Raw genomic sequence first — 18173 nt, forward strand, 5'->3', positions numbered from 1 at the left:
CTAATGGTCTTCTATATGAAGTCTCTCAACAGCCACTTGAAAATGCCCTGTACTCAACAAAGACAGAGCAAGTGCAGTAACAGTATACGAAAATAACTGTGTACTGGTAGGATCACACGGCTAGCCAGTAAGTGAGATATGAGCAAGTAATTACAGCACAGTAAACACATATATACAAAATTGTCTTATAACTTATCATCTCATATCCGATACTTAAGCATACTCACAGATCAACAATCCCATTTATCATGCAATTTCAAGAAAATGGTCCTCTCATGGGACCTACAAACACCTATTAGTATGTCGGAACATGACATACGGTTCAAGGTTGTGTCAAAAAATGATACCCTATCCAAATGTGTGTCATAATGTGACACCCAATTCAATTACATGTCAGAATGCGATACCCAATCCAAGCATGCACAATCAACCATAATCACAGTGAATAGTTCAACAGTCATATCTACTAAGAACTGGTTCATTGCAAGCTATAGACAGTAAACAGTCATTTCGCATGGTTTATATCATCCTTCCCTATTCATATACATACATGCATACAATGTAGCAATTAGAAGGAACATATAACACATACGAGAAGACAAAATTATCACTTACCTCGAAACCAATCTTTGACAAATCTAAACTGTTGGAGCTTTCCCTTTCCAGGTTCGTTCGGCTTATTCTTGATCTAAAAACAGTCATATACATACAAATGATCAATAAAATGGCCTAATTTATATAAATTATAATGTAATTCTCAACTTAGGCCAAACCATGATCCTAACCCCCAATCTAGAGATACTTTTCATCATTAATTTCAGTCCAAAACCTTCCCTCAATAATCTTCAACCATAATTCTAGGTTCTAGGAATCGAAATACGAATTAGGAGAGTAATAATATTACCTTTGGCGTGAGAATTCATAGTAAAATAGTCAAAAAGTGTCCTAGGTCGCCTCCTAACCTCTTAAGAACAGTTTTATGCAAAAATACCATTTTTGGAGTTTTTACCCTGATTTAATCTACGACTGTCCCACAAGAGCGGGATGCCACAGCAGGACCGTCCTGCTCTAGCCACCCCGGCCTGGAAGGAATAATCCCTCTCTAGAGGGATATGCGCTATAGAGATCTCATAAAGAGTCTCAAGGTCTCTCATATACAACATACCCTTATCCTATGACATCTTAACATATACCCTTCACATCAAGTTCAATTTTGGGAGTTTTACTCGCCCGGATATGATTTCATAAAGCCATACAGGCTCTGTATTGTCTTGGCTATCAACTAAATCGATCAAACTGTAAATTCAATCCCTCATCCATTATCGGATCACCCTAGACCTCATCTGACTCAGATTTCATCCAAGTCTGGCCTACGCTCAAAATTTCCAAATCACTTGCCAAAAGTTTTTTGGCCCATTTCCTTCCTCATTGGCTTACCCATAACGAAGGGGACATGTTGTTACAATAGATATTAATTTATCCATCACTCTCATCCAAGTGATCAACTAGAAATAACGGAGCTAAGACAGAGATATAATCGTACCTGGTTCGACGAATAACTGGGTGTGCCTGTCTCGCATGTCCTTTTCAGTTTCCCAAGTAACTTTCTTATCGGACGATGCTTCCATTGAACTTTCATAGATTTAATTTCTTTGGACCTCATCTTCCAAACATCATAATCTAGGATTGCCATTGACTCTTCCTCATATTGAAGATCTTTGTCTAGCAAAATTGAGTCCCACTTAATGATATACTCTCCATCTCCATGATACTTATTCAGCATGAACACATAGAACAATAGATGTACCGTAGACAAATTAGATGGTAAGGCCAACCTGTAAGCCACTGCACCTCCACAGTCAAGAATCTCAAAAGGACCAATATAGCGAGGACAGAGCTTGCCCTTTTTACCAAATCTCATTACTCTCTTTATGGGTGATATCTTTAGGAGAAATTGCACACCAGCTTGGAATGTCATATCCCTTAACTTATGATCTGCATATTCTTTTTGACGACTCTGAGCTGCTAGAAGTTTAGCTTGGATGCTCCTTACCTTATCCAGAGCATCTCTTACTAAGTCAACCCCCAAAGGCTCCACCTCTCTAGCCTCAAACCACCCTATGAGAGACCTACATCCCCTCCCATAAAAGGCTTTAAATAGTGTCATCTCAATTTTAGAATGGTATCTATTGCTATAGAAGAACTCACAAGGGCAAGAACTTATCTCAATGTCCCCCAAAATCAATTACACAAGCTCTCAATATATCTTCCAACACGTGGATGGTCCTCTTTGACTATCATTCTATAAATGGAAGGCTGTGCTAAAGGTAAGTTGAGTGCCTAACTCCTTATACAACTTTCCCCAAAACTTAGAGGTGTACTATATACCACGGTCTGAGATGATAGAAAGGGGCACCCTATGCAACCTTACTATCTCATTCACATAAATCTTTGCCAATTGTTGTGCATTACAGTCCACCCTGAATGGAATGAAATGGGATGACTTCGTCAATCTGTCAACCACCACCCAAATCGAATCATACTTCCCCAACGTCTTGGAAAGACCCACCACAAAGTCCATAGCTATCCTTTCCCACTTCTATTCAGTAAAGAGTATCCTTTGAAGCAACCTGTAGGCCTTTGGTGCTGATATTTTACCTATTGACAATTCTGGCACTTGTCCATGTACTCGGCTGTGTCTTTCATCATATTCGGCTACTAATATAGTCGCTTTAAGTCTTGATACATCTTAGTCACTTCGGGATAAATAGAGTACCGTGAACCATGAGATTCAAACAACACTTTCTGAATTAAACCATCCACTCAAGGAACACAAATTCTTCCCCTAAAGTTAAGCACCTCACCTGCATCAAGGACTGTATTCTTGCCTTGCCTAACAAGACCTTTTCTCTAATCTCGTTCAAGTTTACATCCTTAAACTGCTTGGCCTTAATTTATTCAATAAAGATAGGCCTTAGATCAACACTGGCTATCACCCCACCCTTCTCTGAGATGCCTAGCCTCGTGAATTTAGCCTCCAAGTCCTGAATTTCTCTATCCAGGGGCCACTTGCATTCTCCTAAACAGGCTAGACTGCCCATACTAATCAATTTTTGGCTTAACACGTCTTCCACCATATTAGCCTTACCTGGACGGTGACATCATAATCCTTGAGCAACATTATCCATCTTCTCAACCTCAGGTTCAAGTATTTTTGAGTGAACACATGTTGTAGACTATGGTGGTCAGTAAACACTTCACACTTGATATCATAGAGATAATGCCTCGAGATTTTTAGAGCAAACATTTTCACTGCCAACTCCAAGTCATGAGTCGGGTAGTTTCTCTCATGAGCCTTCAAGTGTTGTGAGGCATGGGCTATAACGTTCTTATCTTGCATCAACATAGCACCCAAATCTGAATGTGAAGCATCATAATAAATAATGAAATCTTTTCCTTCAACTGGTAGGCTCAAGATAGGTGCCATGGTTAGAAGAGACTTGAACTTTTGGAAGCTCTCTTCACATCTATCAGTCCACTCAAATGGTACCTTTTTTTGAGTTAGCCTTGTTAAATAGGTAGACATAGAAGCAAATTTCCTCACGAACCGACAATAATAACTGGTAAGTCCCACAAAACTCATCCTTTCAGTCATAGAGCTAAGCCTACCCCAGTTCTTGATCGTTTTAATCTTTTGTGGATCCACCATTACCCCTTATTTTGAAATAACATACCCCAAGAAGGCAACTAAAGACAATCAGAATTCAGACTTGGAGAATTTTGCATATAGTTTTTGTTTCCCAAGACACTTAGAATAATCGAAGATGGTCTGTATGTTCTTTCTCACTCTTCGAGTACACTAGAATATCATCTATAAGTACGATCATGAATGAATCTAGAAATGCCTTGAATACCCTATTCATCAAATTCATGAAAGTTGCAGGTGCATTGTTCAGCCCAAACAACATCACCAAAAACTCATAATGCTCATATCTAGTTCTAAAAGTTATTTTGGGCACATCCTCAGGTCTAATTTTCAATTGATGATATCTAGACCTTCGATCAATTTTTGAAAAGACTGATGCACCATGTAACTGATCAGAAAGGTCATTTATATAAGGCAACGGGTATTTATTTCAAATAGTGACCCTATTTAGTTACTGATAATCTTTACACATTCTCATGTTATCATCCTTTTTCTTAACAAACAAGACCAGAGCACCCCACTAAGAAGCACTTCGACAAATAAATCCTTTATCAAGAAGTTTTTGGATTTAAGCCTTAAGCTCTCTCAACTCTACTAGAGTCATGCAGTATGGAGGAATAAAGATTGGGTGAGTGCCCATCTCTATGTCAAAACAGAAATCTATGTCTCTATCAGAAGGCATACTAGGCAAGTCGGTAGGAAACACTTTCTGAAACTCACACACTACCCAAATAGACCCAATAGGGGGAGACTCAAATTCAACATCTCGAATATGAGCCAAATATGCCAAACCACCCTGCTTCACTTGTTGACACCCAATTTTGACCATCCACAATGCAAATTAACTATCGAGTTTCTTTGAATTCGAACATTTTGAAATAATTAGCTTTTATAAAAAACAAAAATATTTCCATATTAGTCTTAACTATTTTTATCTTTTTATAAATTTTACTATAATATACATATTTTTATATAACTATATATTTGATTAATATTTATGTGGTTATTCGAAAATCACCTCAAAAGATTTTATTTTTTACTAAATACAATGTTAGTTAGCATTTATTAAGAATAATTAGATTAATGATAGAAATTTCTTATAGTTAGCACGTGTTAGGATTAAATAGTTATCATGTATTAGGATTATTTCATAAAAGCTCTTAGTTTTGTCCATTATTTTTTCAAGTAGCTCTCTTTGACAATATAGACTTTCATATTTTCAATTTTTTCTTTTAACATGATTTAGATAACAAAATATGCTTAAAGTTGTTATGTAATTAGAACTTTCATGGCCTAATTGATTTAATTCTTTCTTTAAAATTGAGCTAGTTAGCATGTTGTTAGTCACTTATAGGATGACCATCAATTTAATAATTTAACATATCATGATATATTCCTTAGTTTAGTTTAAAATGAGTAGATGCTTGTGTAATTTTATTTTGATGCATGTGATATCAATTTGAGTCCTTCTTTGAACTTCATCCTTGCATATTGTTGAGTTTTGAGTCTCCCATCATCTTGCTCAAATTGTTGGAAAGTTGATACATAGAAAGGAAGGTAATATTTATGATTTTGATATTGATAGTAGGCTGTATACACGGAATACATGCGGAAAATAATGTTGTATATACTTTATACAGTGTATATACAGTCTTATATACAGTAATATACAACGATATACAGCAGATACAGGGAGAAAACACTATATAAAGTGTATATACAGTCTTATATATAGTTATATACAATTATATACAGTATATACAGGGAACACACACTGTATACAATGTATATATAGTCTGATATACAGTGATATACAGTAGTTACGGGGAACAAACATGATATACAGTGTATAACAGTCTGATATACAGTGATGTATAGTAGATACAGGTGGTATACAGTATGTATATAGTTTGATATACAGAAATAATATTATATACACTATATATAGTATATATACAGTCCGATATACAGTGTATATACAACTGCGGTATAATGTGGAATTGTGCTTAAGACCCAAAACGCAGATGACCCAACAGCTTAGTCCAAGCGTACAGAAACTAAGTGTCGGACAATATTTTAATATATAATTTATTATTTATTTGTATCGATTCGGGTTGTAATAATTTATTTACTTATGTTATTTATGTTTGCTTAGATATTAATTTTAATTTGTTTTAACTTAATTAGATTCCCCTAAAGATCAACCAATTTATTGTATTTATTCTTTAAATGATTTTTTACCTTTGCTTAGTCATTTAATAAACTTTTTACGTTTTCTTTTTATACACATGTATATTATTTTCAAAGGTTTAAATTTGATCATTTTTCTTTAAAAAAATAAATAATAATTTTAAAGTTTTCGCTTCCTTTTAAATTAATATTTTCAAAAGTTAGTCAAATAAAATTTTAAATCGTCGGATAACCGCGCGTTAGCGGCCACTTTGAATGCTTAACACCTTCTCAAAGTGGAAATAAGAACCTCGTACCTTTTTCTCTGAATTTTTAAGACTTAAATCTGTTAGGGTCTTTTAAATTAAGTTTTCTTAATTTCTTTACAAAAATTAAGTGGCGACTCTTTTTTTCTAAAATTGATTTTTTCTCTAAAAAGTTTAAATTAATTTTAAACCATCTATTTCCGATATAACAGAAATGGCGACTCCACTGAGAAATTAATTAGGTTCTAACCATTAAATTTGTTTGATTTATTTGACTCACTATTTGAGATTATAATAATTAGTAATTTATTTTTCTTTATTTGCATTTTATGTGTTTAAATTCTGAATATTAAATTGTCATTGCATTCATAATATGTTTTCTGCCACTTGGCATTTTATTTTCTTACTTAAATGATGGTTATGCGGGTTGCAGTCGTTGAATCCAAAATATTCCTAGGGGGTACCCTAGCGAAATGAGTTGGCCACTGGATGGTCAACGGTCGCTAACTTCCCCCAGCCTGAGTTATCCGCTTGGGTAACCGGTACACTTCAAAATATAGCCCACTCTTAGTCAATCTAGTGTAAAGCGAAATCAAAATTCTAATTTAGTGCATTGGCCTAAGACGACCTAACACCCAAGACGTGTTTGGCCCATTAGAAAGACCACCTTGAGTCCAAAATGGCCCTCAACCTAAATGGACGATCATACCTATGTGTTTAAATTTGAAGGTTGTATACGCCATTTGACAAACATTGTCCCTCAGGGTTGGAAGTTTATTTTATTAGCTTAGTCAAAAAAGGATCTTCACAAGTTGCTATTCTATCCAAAAAGGGTTGATGTTTGGAGATGTCAAGAAGTCAAGAAAGAAAGATTTTTAATGAAGGCTTAGTTAGGATTGTACCCTTGCGTGAGACTAATTATTTGTATCCCTTTTTCCCCATTATGTATCCTCATTCAGTTTATTCATAATATTTGTATAAACATAAGTTTTGGGCAATGGAACGTTTCAAATGATGTTATACATCCTTCAAAGCGTTAGGCCTACCCTTGGCATAAAAGGGTCACATATCTGTTTAGGACACGCAATAACTGTTTATGTGCTATATGCTATATCTGTTTTTGTGAATATGTTGCTTCATTTGGAGACATGCTAGTCCACTCTTTTTAAATTTTTCTAGAGCCTCATAGGCATAAAAATTGAGTCACTATCAGAAGTGTGTCCAAATACTCCATGAATCTTTAGTTTTTCAACAAAATTCGAACTTTACTCTCAAATTATAAACCTTGATAACTCATATCAAAAATAATAATAATAATAATAATAATAATAATAATAATAATAATAATAATAATAATAATTCAAAGTTCGGTCCTGTCTTTGAAGTTTTCATTTTTTCCTTATTCTTTCAAAGAAATTGAGAATTTCTTCTGCATCTAAGAAGAATGGGGGTACAAAAGTTGAAGCGCAAGAAATCCGTGATTCAACACAAGCCAACCTTTCTCACACATCAATCGTAAAATTAAAATGGGTCAATTTTTGTCCATTTATTCTTTCTTCACCCATGGATTAGTTTGTTTTCAAACAAAGCAATATTTATATGTTTAATTCTTTGTGTGATATTTTGCATTAATTATTACAAACACGGACTAATACTTTGGCTTTTGATTTATTCTTCTTTTTCAGGGAGAGACTGATTTGTGTTGGAAATCAAACTTGGTTACTTCTTAAAGATCGAGGGTTCACAAAGTGATTCTTTTTTTTCTAAGAAGAGGCTGTTATCAAAGGACATTATGCGATAAATGATTGGATCTCAATTTTGAGAGGGACAAAGAGTTCATGGAAAATATGAATGACCTTAAATTTCATAAGACACCAATACACAGCCTGAAAGATAAATCGGGGGAGTCTTTGACTATGAAATCTTACTCCTATATCTTGTTACTTATTTTTTTTATAATGGCCCGCTTTTACACTTTTCTCATATCTTTGCAGAAAAACTGTCCCCGATAATAGTTGAAATGGTTAAAATAATGTATGATTCTCGTGAATAGTTGGAAGAATGCAAGTCATAAGAGACAATCACCAAAAAGAACACAGCAAGTGATTTCTGCAGGAAATTGGAAGAACACACCAATGTATAATCTCTGAGGAATATCTGAAAAAAACAATACAACGATAGGTGTCCTCACCGATGGTTGAGAGTACACAAAGCATGTTGGTGTAAATAGGCAAAAGACATTCCCCAATTGAAGATGTCAACGAGCACTAGACTTACGAGACATCACTCTGAATTTTTCTAAATCTTTAAATTATTTTATATATCATATCCGCAAAAACTATGCACACCTGATTCTCATCTCAATGAGATACGTAGGCAACCCTTCTTGGGTTTGGTATTTCTTTTTCAAATAAATAAATAAATATAAAATAATAAAAATAATAATAAATTGTGTATATATTTTAAGAGTCATATTTTCTTGATTGGGACGAATACAGTTAAGAGCATGCAAAATATTTGGTATGATAAAAAAGATTGGCTTTGTGGTAAACCATAGTTTCTCTTGGTATCTTTCATTTGTACTTTTGTGATGCTTGAAAATTCTCTTGCAGGCATTCAAGGTAAGAATAAAACCAACCTCATGGCTTCATGTGCATTGTGTGGTGAGCTTTAGACTAAAATTCAATTACATCGCACTGTTGATCTAGAACTTGGCCTAAATGTTTGTTGAAGCAAAATCTTAAGTTATGTTTGGTTTGACAAAGGATTGTAGACCTTTTTTATGACCCGATTGTGCCTTTCAAAGCCTACCAAATAGCATTAATCCCTAGTTTTCCCACTTTGAGCCCTAAAGCTTTTTCTTTGGACAACCACATCTTAGCCCTTTTCCTTTTGAGTGCTTACATGCACTATCTCTATTTTGGCCCAATCTGCTTGAGCGCACCGAAAATGTGGAAATTATAGAAGAAGATCCAACTTTGAAATTACCAAAGGCAAAAGACGTAAATTCTCCAAAGTCAAGAAAGCAAAGACGACTTTAAAAAAAAATGAGAAAAAAAAACAAAAAAAACAACTCCTACAAGGTCGATGTAAGACAAAAAGGAAACTGCTCCAACAAAAGAGGAGAAACCTCAAAAGAAAAGGGTGAAAAGAGAAAAGCTCTAATAAATAAGGACTCAAAGAAGTCAAGACAAAAGAAAAGGGGTGAAAAGAGAAAAGGCTCTAAAATAAAGACTCAAAAAAAAATCAAAATCTAAGAAGGAGATAACAAAGAGGATCGGACGCCAAAAGGTGTATCAATCATCAAAAGCACAAATTCAGTGTGACGCTCAAGGAGAGATTAAGTCACTTTTATCTCAAATAAATATCCACCCGTCCCTAAGCCTACACTACAAGCCAATAAACAAGCCCTACATGATCTCATTCCAAATATTCTCACATTAGTGGAGACTTACATGCAGGCCAAGCATATGGTATCACAGTTGCATGCGTTGAACTTTTTTGAGAGTGTGAATGCACTTTGCAAAATGTCCTCAAATCAAACACTTCAAATATGTGCAAAATAGGACTTTCTTTATTGTGAAGGCATTTGAAACATGAGAATTGGTATAATCCTAAACTTTTGTTTGAAGCAGGATGAAAATATCGTGTCGACACTTAAGTATATTTGAGGTACTACTTGAAGCTATAGGAATTACCTCGAAGTCAATCTCAATTATAAGGAAATGATAAATATTTCTATGCAGTTCTAACTGTTGGTACCAATTGTAGTCAAAATTTAACTATCTCTTTACATTCTCTAAAAAAATTGCATTTGTCATTTGAAATTGAATGGTTTGCTCTAAATAATATGATATTAGGCTAATCTCATCGGGGTGAGATGCCTATTTTACTTCATTGGATCGTCCATATCAAACGGGTGGCATATCTCGTGCTTTTAAGTTGTAAATATTGCAAGTAATACAGTTTCTCATATCATTATGCTTATATTGCACATGTGTCTACTGATTATCTTGTCTCAGATTTTGCAGTACTCATCATCCACAGGATTGGAACTACATTTGACCTGATTCCTGCACCAATAGAATATGTAGGCGCCACAATGGCTCGATCGTGTTCCCTGTAAGATTTTCATTTCTTCCTTACAATGAAAACTGGGACAGAATTTTTGAGAAGATCTCAAAAATTCACAAAAAGATACTATCTCCAGCAAGTCAAGATTGGAGATCATGTTAATATATGCAACTGGGACAAATTTTTTTAGAAGATCTCAAAAATTCCACAAGAATGTTAAAATCCTTTTTCAGCAGCTCGACATTTGTCAAGAGATCTAACTGGAATAAAAATTTTGAGGAAGATCTCAAAAATTCCGTCAAGAATTGTCAGAAGTTCAAAGTCAACTTCAAGTGATCTCCAACATTGCTAGAATAGAGCGAACACAAATTCAAGATGCGAGCCATCGAGGCCTCGTATAAACTTCTATCAAAGACATGAGTCCCAACGACCACAAATTGTTCAAAAAATAAGATAACATGTCAAATCATCTAAGAGGATGACATTGCATTTTCATTTACCAAGAGGGCCATTGCATTTTAATTTACCAAGAGGGCCATTGCATATTTATTTGCCAAGAGGGTCATTGCATATTTATTTGCCAAGAGGGACATTGCATTTTTATTTTCCAAGAGGGCCATTGCATTTTTAATTGCCAAGAGGGCCATTGCATTTTCAATTGCCAAGAGGGCCATTGCATTTTCATTTGCCAAGAGGGACATTGCATATTCATTTGTCAAGAGGGCCATTGCATATTTATTTGTCAAGAGGGCCATTGCATTTTCATTTGCCAAGAGGGTCATTGCATTTTCATTTGTCAAGAGGGCTATTGCATTTTCATTTGCCAAGAGGGCCATTGCATATTCATTTGCCAAGAGGGCCATTGCATATTCATTTTCCAAGAGGGCCATTGCATTTTCATTTGCCAAGAGGGCCATTGCATTTTCATTTGCCAAGAGGGCCATTGCATTTTCATTTGCCAAGAGGGCCATTGCATATTCATTTGCCAAGAGGGATATTGCATATTTATTTGCCAAGAGGGCCATTGCATTTTAATTTGCTAAGAGGGCCATTGCATTTTCATTTGCCAAGAGAGACATTGCATATTCATTCTGTATACGAGGGCCATTGCATTTTCATTTGCCAAGAGGGCTATCGCATATTCATTTGCCAAGAGGGCCATTGCATATTTATTTGCCAAGAGGTCCATTGCATTTTCATTTGATAAGAGGGTCATTGCATTTTTATTGCCAAGAGGGACATTGCATTTTCATTAGCCAAGAGGGCCATTGCATATTCATTTGCCAAGAGGGCCATTGCATATTCATTTGCCAAGAGAGACATTGCATATTCATTCTGTATACGAGGGTATGATGTCGTATACGATGATATGATGTCGTATACGATGGTATGATATCGTATACGATGATATGATATCATATACGATGATATAATGTCATATACGATGATATGATGCCGTATACGATGGTATGATGCCGCTACTTTCAGAGTCTTATCATTAGTCCTATCGATGGACACACATTTATATCCTACCAATGGATCTTCATTCGTCCTACTGATAGACAGAGTTATTTTGCCGAAATATCCTATCGATGGATCAAATTCATTCGTCCTACCAATGGACATACATCATCCTACCGATGGATCACCTTCATTCGTCCTACCAATAGACATACATCATCCTACCGATGAATCACCTTCATTCGTCCTACCAATGGACATGCAACATTATCCTATCAATAGATCATCATTCGTCCTATCGATGGACCAACATATCCTACCAATGGATCTTCATTTGTCCTACCGATGGATAGACAGTTATTTTGCCGAAATATCCTACCGATGGATCACTTTCATTCGTCCTACCAATGGATATATATCATCCTATCGATGGATCACCTTCATTCGTCCTACCAATAGACATGCAGCATTATCCTATCAATGGATCATTATTTGTCCTATCGATGAACCAACATATCCTATCAATGGATCTTCATTTGTTCTACCGATGGACAGATAGTTATTTTGCCGAAATATCCTATCGATGGATCACTTTCATTCGTCCTACCAATGGACATGCAACATTATCCTATTAATGAATCATCATTCGTCCTATCGATGGACCAACATATCCTACCAATGGATCTTCATTCATCCTACCAATGGATAGACAGTTATTTTGCCGAAATATTCTACCGATAGATCACCTTCATTCGTCCTACCAATGGACATACATCATCTTATCGATGGATCACCTTCATTCATCCTACCAATGGACATACAGCATTATCCTATCAATGGATCATCATTCGTCCTATCGATGGATCAACATATCCTACCAATGAATCTTTATTTGTTCTACCGATGGACAAACAGTTATTTTGCCGAAATATCCTATCGATGGATCACTTTCATTCGTCCTACCGATGGACATATAATTATTTCACCAAGTATCCTATTAATGGATCATCATCCTACCGATAGAGCAGCATTATCATACCAATGAATCAATGAGGATTTTTCAAAATGCAAAGAGGATGAAAGAAAGTGCGAACAATATCAAAGAGGATGCAGCACAACGTGGAATCCTTTTAGCAGCGAACTGGGACACAGTCCGAAGAATAATGTCAAACTCATAGGACATGAGCTAAGGAAATGACTTTCACCACAGTAAACTACATTCCTATCGGAAGACGTGTGGTTATTTTGGGGTCTAGTCATAATTCAAAACTCGTACCAACCCCTTTTCAGAAAGATGAAGATAGAGTCGGCCAAAATTTAATTTGTCAATTTTTTTTGCCCAGGATCTCTTTTATCAATAATATCCAAAGAAAAGGACAACTGTTGACACCCAATTTTGACCATCCACAATGCAAATTAGCTATCGAGTTTCTTTGAATTCGAACATTTTGAAATAATTAGCTTTTATAAAAAACAAAAATATTTCCATATTATTCTTAACTATTTTTATCTTTTTATAAATTTTAGTATAATATACATATTTCTATATAACTATATATCTGATTAATATTTATGTGGTTATTCGAAAATCACCTCAAAAGATTTTATTTTTTACTAAATACAATGTTAGTTAGGTTAGTTTGATTATAGTTTGCATTTTTAAAAATTTTAGTTTTTTCTAAATAAAAAAAAGAAAAAAATCCCAAACTCCCACATCGAAAATTGTATGAAAATTTGAAGTTTTTGGAGCCTATATAAAGGCTCATATTCTTATTAAGAAGGGAAAGAAGAGGGAGGTTCTTTAACCACCCCAAAGTTAGAAATTTTCTTAACTTGGCTAGGATTTTAGACTCTTGTCCCCAGCCTAAAAGTTGTGAAAATTTTCAGCTTTCAATCTATATTTTTCTTCAAGGAAAATAGGAGATTGAAGTCGAAATTTAGGCTAAGAACAGTGTTCTTATAACATCGAACTCACGAAGGTTCGAGTCTAAATTTTTGTCTAAATTTTTAATCTTTTTTTTTGTAGATTGGAGTTTCATCAAGCTCTTGGGTGGTGGTGAAGTTGTCTTCCGCTCATCGTCTTCAGTTTCGGCCCGAAAAGAGGTAAAATCTTTTTTTAACTTTATTTTATTTAATTATTTCATATTTTATGTTTAGTTGATTTGTAGTCTCATTTTTTTAGTTAGCATTTATTAAGAATAATTAGATTAATGATAGAAATTTCTTATAGTTAGCACGTGTTAGGATTAAATAGCTATCATGTATTAGGATTATTTCATAAAAGCTCTTAGTTTTGTCCATTATTTTTTCAAGTAGCTCTCTTTGACAATATAGACTTTCATATTTTCAATTTTTTCTTTTAACATGATTTAGATAACAAAATATGCTTAAAGTTGTTATGTAATTAGAACTTTCATGGCCTAATTGATTTAATTCTTTCTTTAAAATTGAGCTAGTTAGCATGTTGTTAGTCACTTATAGGATGACCATCAATTTAATAATTTAACATATCATGATATATTCCTTGGTTTAGTTTAAAATGAGTAGATGCTTGTGTAATTTTATTTTGATGCATGTGATATCAATTTGAGTCCTTCTTTGAACTTCATCCTTGCATATTGTTGAGTTTTGAGTCTCCCATCATCTTGCTCAAATTGTTGGAAAGTTGATACATAGAAAGGAAGGTAATATTTATGATTTTGATATTGATAGTAGGCTGTATACACGGAATACATGCGGAAAATAATGTTGTATATACTTTATACAGTGTATATACAGTCTTATATACAGTAATATACAACGATATACAGCAGATACAGGGAGAAAACACTATATAAAGTGTATATACAGTCTTATATATAGTTATATACAATTATATACAGTATATACAGGGAACACACACTGTATACAATGTATATATAGTCTGATATACAGTGATATACAGTAGTTACGGGGAACAAACATGATATACAGTGTATAACAGTCTGATATACAGTGATGTATAGTAGATACAGGTGGTATACAGTATGTATATAGTTTGATATACAGAAATAATATTATATACACTATATATAGTATATATACAGTCCGATATACAGTGTATATACAACTGCGGTATAATGTGGAATTGTGCTTAAGACCCAAAACGCAGATGACCCAACAGCTTAGTCCAAGCGTACAGAAACTAAGTGTCGGACAATATTTTAATATATAATTTATTATTTATTTGTATCGATTCGGGTTGTAATAATTTATTTACTTATGTTATTTATGTTTGCTTAGATATTAATTTTAATTTGTTTTAACTTAATTAGATTCCCCTAAAGATCAACCAATTTATTGTATTTATTCTTTAAATGATTTTTTACCTTTGCTTAGTCATTTAATAAACTTTTTACGTTTTCTTTTTATACACATGTATATTATTTTCAAAGGTTTAAATTTGATCATTTTTCTTTAACAAAATAAATAATAATTTTAAAGTTTTCGCTTCCTTTTAAATTAATATTTTCAAAAGTTAGTCAAATAAATTTTTAAATCGTCGGATAACCGCGCGTTAGCGGCCACTTTGAATGCTTAACACCTTCTCAAAGTGGAAATAAGAACCTCGTATCTTTTTCTCTGAATTTTTAAGACTTAAATCTGTTAGGGTTTTTTAAATTAAGTTTTCTTAATTTCTTTAAAAAAAATTAAGTGGTGATTCCTCTTTTCTAAAATTGGTTTTTTTCTCTAAAAAATTGAAATTAATTTTAAACCGTCTATTTCCGACATAACACCACTATTTTTTTAGCCCGGAGAAAGGATATGATCTTAGCTGACTAAAGCTTGTACACCCCTTCCCACTCTAACCTTTCCCTCCCTGAGATCTCTAGACTCATAGTCTTAGCATTACAGTTAAGCACAACTTAATAGGGGAACAACCAAGTCATGCCTAAGATCACATCAAAATATGATATGTCTAGAATCACTAAGTCAACCCAGTCTAGAAACTCATAAACATAACAAGACAAGCACGATATACATGGGTGACTATAACAAATCTCCAACAGGGTTAGAAACATGAATGGGGGCATCAAGTACATCACAAACTATATCAAAAATCTAAGGCAAATCGCACTAACACATATGAATAAGTAGAACCCGGATCAAATAAAATAATAGCCATCCATTCACAAACAAGAATAATACATGTGATTACTACAACAGATGCCTTAGCCTCAATCTTGACCGAAAAGGCATAAAACTGAGCCCTGTAATCCTGACAGGCAACCTCCCTGCCTGGTTGCACTTCTCCTCGACCTATACTACTATTATCTCGGCCTCCATGACTTCTCAGATTTCCTCCTCACCCACCTTGTAAACGTCTTCTACCATTACTACCTCTGTTCATGGGTACCACTGCTCTAGTCAACTGCGACGTTAAATCTGTACCGCGAGGGTGGGATACTCTCTCCTTATGTGCCCTGGCTCTCCACAATTAAAACAGCCTTGCTCAAAGGACGGCCTGCTACCTGGCATAAAAAAAAGCTTCTTGGCCTTTCTAGGCAGAATGCTACTGTGGAATACCTGAAAAACTACCCGTAGAAGAAGGCATTATTGACTGAATTGGTCGGACTGTAATCGTTGGCCTGTCTGACCTAGGGATGGGCATGGTATGGTATATACCAAATTACCATACCATACCATACCAAAATATTTGATATCATGGTTTTGGTATTATCGTATTTGGTATGGTATATGGTTTACATTGAATTTTTTTTGATATTTAGAAATAACATACTAAAATACCGAATACCATATCAAACTATATCGTTACATAAATAACATACATATATATATATATATATATATTATTAAATTACTAACACATATGCAACCTAGTATTAGTATAAAATAAATGTTTAAAAGTTGAAACTTTGACTATTCTTTTTTGATTAAAATATATATTAAATGTAATTGATTAACAAAATGAGTTGTTTGTAATTTCTTGTGAATATATATTTCTATATGTGTAATGTGTTACTATGATACATTTGAGATCTTTTTTTAAATTATCGAAGTCAAATACTCTATTATGCGAGTATATATTAGTCAAATTTGAACAAACTATGATAATCGATTTATCACACCGCAAAATACCAAAATTCAAAATACCAAACCATACTGAATTAAATTGGTATGGTAATGGTATAATAATTTTAAAAACCAAATATTGAAATTACCATACCGAAGTTTCAAATATAGTACCATATCATACCATGTCCACTCCTAGTCTGACCATCTAGAATAGGACCCCTGGAAGTTGCCTATAATTTTGGCCTTCTTAGCCAGAGCCTTGGACTGCTCATCCCATCGCACTCCCTCTACTTTCTTCACAAAATCTGTCACTTCATTGAAATTCTTAACTGAAGAGATCATATAGAAATTCTTAACTAAAGAGATCATATAGAAATTCTTAACTGAAGAGGTCATATGAATAGACAAAACCTGCAACTCAAGGTTCAACCCCTTCACAAATAACCAAATTCTCTCCTCTTCTGTAGTCACCAAGTGAGTAGCATACCTACACAATGCATGAAACTTGGCCTCATATGTAGCCACAATCATATTACCCTATTCCAATGCCATGAATTCATCCTTTTTGCGATTCCTCAAGTTATGGGGCACATATTTTTCCAGAAATAGGGCATAAAACTGGACCCAAGTAAGTAGGGAAAGACTGATGAGCGACACTCCATATAGGACCTCCACCACGCTTGGCTTTACCCTACAGCTGGAAAGTCACAAACGCATCCTCACTTTCAAAACTGTGGAAGACGGGAGGCTTAAGCTTCAGGAACTTGGTTACTATTTCATGCTCTGTGCTTACCACACCATCTACTTGAGGAGATGTAGTAGAAAATAAGTGAGCAGCTGGAGTTGGGGTTGCGAGCATGGTAGGAGTGGATCCAGTACCATCTAACCCACTCAAGAAAGACATAATATGTTGCACTAATATTGGGTCCAGAGAGGGAAGACCGAAAGCCCTAATTTGGGCTTCCTCCACCTGCTCAGCAGTCTCTTCTTCCTCAACCTCTACATTTTCATCTACCTCATCCTGTGGTGCGGGAGGGGCCTCCTATCTTGGTGTTTCCTCGACTATAGACTCACCCCTAGTGGGTACTACCCTTTCCCGGCCTCTATCACGTACCTTTTTCCTGCCCCTACCTCAGTCGCATCCTCTTGCAATTGGCTCATTCTCTAGCGTAATAGGAGCTACGGGCCAAACACTATTGAAGTCTGTTTTAACCATCTATGGACAAGAGAGTGAAAGAGGTTAGATACTAATTTGTATCACCAGATACCAATTAGAATAAAGTTATAACACGAGGGAAAGAAGATAGAAAAACTTTTTCTAAAGTCATGTAACCCCTCAAATAAAAGTACAGACGTCTTTGTACAGTTTCGTAAGGCTCTACTAGACACGTTTTGGTACAATAAGATCAATGAACCTAGGG

The 18173-nt window shown here is 34.7% G+C and overlaps 1 pseudogene; it reads right to left on the minus strand.

Moving 5' to 3' along the window:
* On the minus strand, nucleotides 1-17656 carry LOC129892792 (uncharacterized; annotated as a pseudogene).
* Between the last annotated feature and the right edge of the window lie 517 nt (nucleotides 17657-18173).

Source organism: Solanum dulcamara, chromosome 6 (assembly GCF_947179165.1).
Source record: "Solanum dulcamara chromosome 6, daSolDulc1.2, whole genome shotgun sequence".
Lineage (NCBI taxonomy): Eukaryota > Viridiplantae > Streptophyta > Magnoliopsida > Solanales > Solanaceae > Solanum > Solanum dulcamara.